This window comes from Toxorhynchites rutilus, unplaced genomic scaffold (assembly GCF_029784135.1).
Source record: "Toxorhynchites rutilus septentrionalis strain SRP unplaced genomic scaffold, ASM2978413v1 HiC_scaffold_68, whole genome shotgun sequence".
In the NCBI taxonomy this organism is placed as follows: Eukaryota; Metazoa; Arthropoda; class Insecta; order Diptera; family Culicidae; genus Toxorhynchites; species Toxorhynchites rutilus.
The window spans coordinates 39,116-44,385 of NW_026600133.1; the positions used below are offsets into that span (position 1 = coordinate 39,116).

At 39.3% G+C, this 5,270-nt stretch overlaps 1 long non-coding RNA gene across 2 annotated transcripts in view; it reads left to right on the forward strand.

The window, feature by feature from the left end:
• Positions 1-3,438, forward strand: part of LOC129782399 (uncharacterized) — a 30,087-nt gene extending 26,649 nt beyond the window's left edge. The window contains exon 3 of one of the 2 annotated variants that reach the window (XR_008744555.1): positions 3,157-3,438. This is a non-coding gene — a long non-coding RNA (uncharacterized LOC129782399). The remainder of the gene's footprint in view (positions 1-3,156) is intronic. The other variant, XR_008744556.1, reaches the window with a different exon arrangement.
• The last annotated feature ends 1,832 nt before the right edge of the window (positions 3,439-5,270 follow it).

A 5,270-nucleotide genomic window follows, 5' to 3' on the forward strand; every position in this document is an offset into this window, starting at 1 on the left:
ACGAACGTCAATTTTTCTGCTTGTTTTGGGTTTTTTAAGGGCTCCATTTCCCCTCGAGCTGAAGACGCGACCAAATATCTCGCTCGCTGATGCATCTGGCATTGCAATCAACCATGGCAAAGCAGATCTTATCATAGAATTCTGCGCCACATAATAATGTGGGGAATAATCAAGTTGGTTCACCATGAAAATAAATGTCGTTCTGGAAAACGCAAAACCGTCTCCACCAAGGATACGCTAATCTCGAACATAGAGTAGCGATGCAACTCTTTCCGAGAGAATAGTGCAAAATGACGAGAAATGTGTATATATTTAATCGCTACAAGCCACCAGTGTGTGGCTCTGTGTGCTCGCTATGTTGGACGCTTGTTCGGTTCTGGTTGGTTCGCGTTGTGCGAACGATGTATAGAGGTGCGATTCCACTAAAACATTACTGAAGAACATGTAGCATGTACCGTTTGCGATAAATTCTCAGTGCATTGCATTGATAAAAAGATACAAATTGCGACAGATGATCAGCTTATGTGCTGTTCTCGCAAGGACAAGAACGAATCATGAATTAACCATCCTCAATTGTTCCTATCAAAAACCTTATGAGGGCGACCAAAACATTCTATTAAAGCGTTGTTTCTAAAATTTCGCAGCATTCTAAAAAAATATCCGATTGATGAACATTCGAATTGGAAAAAAATATTGTGCAGTCCTATGTCTGTTCAATGGACAATAAAAGTATGTGCAACAGTCCCTTATCTCTCCTTACGTCTCCTCTCCCTGAGATGAACTAGAGAGGTGAGCTAAACTATACTGTTATGGAACAACTCACAACTTTTAGTATAGACGAGGGACCTTATGTAATCCCATAAAAAGGAGCCTAGAGGTGTGAAATCACGCGATAAAGGCGATCAATTTACAGGTCCAAAATGAGAGGATTGAACGAGACACATCTCTCAATTTGCATTTGGTGTGAAAAAATTTTAATCATCAACTGTAAGCAAGCCCCATTGATAGTGACGTGGCAGCCACTTCCATTTTTGGAAAAATACAAACCAATGACTCCACCGGCCCATAAACCGCATCAAACAGAACATTTATTCGGGGTACATTAGCAGTTATTGTTCAGAATCGATGCACAATCAACTGGCTATTTATCACACCAAGTGCAACAACGTTGTTTGTTGACGAATCCATTCACTCCGAGATGAGCTTCGTTGCTAAACACAATAAATTTGTCTAACACATTTTTCACAGAACACATATCTTGAATAAGTGGTTTGTTTTGTTTAGTTTCACGACGTTGTTTAAATTTGACAAACACATCGTAGAAGAGACTGAGGGCATCCTATGAATATCATATGCTGAAAAATAGCAAGACTTTTCCAAGTTTCCAATTTTGCTAATTAAGTCGGTTTTGAGTAACATGAATTAAATATTCGTCTATGAAACCGCTGTCTCCAGTTACTAAACATGTTTGACCTGAATTACTAAAATAATTCCCTTGGGTTTTCCAATTCGACAAACTTCAGATTTCAAGGAGTGCTTCACATTTTTTTAATCACATTTTAAAAAATGTGTTCAATTTAAATTTAAATTCAATCCAGATCCAAATCAATATCACCCAAACGACAACGACTCGCCCTCAATATACAGTTTGAAGAATTGATTCGATGAAGTTTGATTCATTCCTACGATGGGACAGCCAGATATTGAATTTCGTGTTAACATGTGTATTGTCACGTAAAGCAACAATAACTCATCGAATCGAATCTACCCATCTTTTTACCCGCAACATGAGTGGGTGCTCATTGACGCTATGTTAGTTAGCCCACAATCGAGGTCGCATCGAAACGAGGCCGATTGGTCTCGGTTTACTCGAACACCAAGCCAACCAGAGGACAAACCGAATGCCGCACCGCAACTGTCTCCGCCGGCAGCGGTCGAGGCGAGAGCCGAACTCCATCTAGGAAGTTGTTATCCCATCAAAATTAATTACAGAGCTGCATGTGTTCGAGTGTGTGTGTGGATGCTGTCAAACTGTTTTAAGATGAGACTAACATGCGAAAGAGGGGGACACACATCGGTTGTGTTAATTGGAAATCGAGGAACTTCAGAGCCGGCATGAACTCGAACGAAGGAAAGTAAAACCATTCGGTAGAGAAAGAGAGCGTGCAATCCCGGCAGTTTCAGTTGGAAGATTTATGAGATATGAATGTGATACATGAGTCGTTTGGTCGTGCCTCATCACGACAAACTAATAGAGTCATTAAAATAGTTTTGAGGTAAACTAACGAGATGTTGCTTTTTTATGCGGACTGTTTTGGATTCATTTTTGTTACGGGAATCACAATCATAAATTAAAAGTTATAAATTTCAGTCGGGTTTTGAACCATTAATGATCACAACAAAAGAGCGATAACATCGTTATTCAAAATTATTATACCTTCCGTCATAAACCGTTCTCTTTCTCCATGAATCAAAATTATATATTTATCATCTCCTACCTCTCGGTGTACTTCCGCGACTCTTATGCTAAAAAGATTGATTCAGATTGAGACCATCATAAGTCTATCTCATAATAAACTACGTATTGAACCGCTTTAGGGTGATCAAATTCACACACTGCGGCACCTGATGACCTTTTACCACCGGTAATCATTCGGACCTATTCGTCTCATGCTTATTATGTATCGGCACTTCAGCATCCATAATTGCCGCGGAAGCGACTGTTCGAGGTATTGTTATGTGCCGTTTTTGGTTCCACCGAATTCCGGAATGCCGTCAATTTGCCGGCAACGCTGAGCACATCAGCATTTTCCGGATGTCTCCCGGGGTTCCACAAGTGCAACGACCTGTGCTCCTGCACCTGCTCGTGCAAACGAAGATGCGCACATCACGACACTGACCCAGCAGCTGTTGTCGGTTGAAACATGAAAACAGGTATCGATTCGGCTGAGGCAGGTGTGTTTTTTTCTGCGATCGGGGGCAAGTTCAACCAGGGAATGTTGATGGTTGTTGTTTGTTGACTTGCGATTGATAAGATGAGGGCAATGTAAATGATACATCTTTAGAATTCACCATCAAAATTCAACGCAGAACCATCTCATAAATTATTTCAAATGAATGAAATCACTATAAAAGTTTTTTTTTTCTCTTTTTCAGGTGAGTCAAATTGCGTATGGAAATCGTCATATAGAGCTACTAAGAAAAATTGTTCCATAATTTTAATCAGAGCAACGGCTCCAGCCGGGTGACGTCTTCAGAGAACCCCCATTGAACTGACAGGAGCCAACATATCGGGTATCCCACTGACATTTTCCCCTTGTTTTCATATGAATTGGGTATCCCACTGACAGTTCTGCTTGAGATTTTGCTAACGATCCTAGCATCAATCATAGCTCCCGGCTGAACGGCTCTAAATAACAACAACAATCGAGCGTAGTATTGGAGGTATAACCAAACAAATAAACACTATGTTTAAAAAAAAACAGACATATAATTGTCTGTTTTTTTTTAATTTTCTCTTATTTCTATACACCACTCGCAACTAGTGATGTCCGATTTTTCAAATTAATCGTTTATCAACTTATTGAATTGAATCAAATTGGTTGTATGTTATTCGGAACGATTGACCGCCTCAATACAGTTCATGAATCGATGAATTGTAGAATCATATGTTCAAAAAAACGTTACGGGTAAATGTTTTGGTACACACTGTTATCGACGACCCGGCGCTTTTGTGGAATTCAGGAAAATCAAAAGCTATCATCAATCATTAGCAGGTACGATCCAACGAAAGCTTCCCTGGAATTTCACAGCAAATTTGTAAACGTTTGAATATTGCATGTGTGCGTGACAGCTACTTGAAGCGAGCACGGTGTTGAAGTGCTGTCTCAGTTTCACAGGGCACACCTCAAAATAGGTTTCTCAGTGGTTTATTGTGAGTTTAAGTACGAATTAACTAGAAGATTTCTGAAATAAGTGTATCGGAGTTCAAAGATAATACATTGATTGATAAAATGTATTTCAAACCTACATCCAAGACCTTTGATTTTATCATGCTTCGACAACAGTTTTCTTAATTGTCTCGCTGTCTCCGTTTAAATGTGTTATTTTTGCACAAAAACGAAATACTACATTGTAAAACATAAAATTTATGAATTGTTATGTCATTGGAGAAGAAAAAATGTTGTCCTGGTAAAAAAATACGGATCTAATTGCTGAAAGCGACAGTTTCTTGAGCCCATTCAAACCCTTTTAAATACAAACACAGCTTAAATACAGCCGAGCAAATCTATTCCTAATTCTAGCCGATACTTCAGGCCGTACATTTAATCTTGGGTATAATCGTATCAACCTGAATCTGCAATAATTTACCACAACACAGAAAAATCTCGTTATAATCATCTGTTAAATATATAAATTTACAAGTATTACGGTTGATCAATACTTTGTTTCTTTTCTGTTTCCACTTTATACTATGTGGGCTGAAAATTCCTGGGATTTTTCAACAGATGGCACCACTAAAAAATGAACAAGATTCAGTTCGAAAGATCCATCTGTCAATAGGTTATGTGCGAATTTTCATGACATATCGTTTATTTGTTCACAATCTACAGTTGTTTAAGTGCACTACCTGAGCATTCGCATAGAAAATGGTAAAAGAGAAATATCGTATTTTCATCAAACAATGTTTTTTGATGGTGGAAAACTCCTGAACAATCAATGCAGTGTTTGACGAAATGTTATTACACTTCTGATCCTTCGAGAACAACAGTTTATCGGTGTTTTGGTGAATTTAAAATGGGCCGTACAAGCACTGCAGATGTACCTCGATCTGGAAGGCCAAAAGAGGCTACGAATCCAGAAATCGTAAAACAAGTGCATCGACGCGTTTTGAACTATCGTAAAGTGAAGTTAAGCGAGTTAGCTGAGGCCGTAGGCATTTGAAAAGAACGAGTGGGATATATTTTGCACTACATTTTGGATATGAAAAAGCTACCCGCGCGATGGGTGCCGCGTTTGTTGACCGTCGACCAAGAACAGTGGTGCGTTGATGATTCAATAACCGGTTTGGCGTTTTTGAAGCGTAATCGAGTGAACTTTTTTCGACGATTGGTGACGATGGATGAAACGTGGATCCATTACTACTCTCCTGTGTCCAATAGGCAGTCTGCAGAGTGGCACTGAGGCATATTTCGAAGACTTAGATGTTTCGTACTACAGAAAGGGAATTGGAATGTTGGAAACTCGCTATACCAAGTGTATTGCTCTCG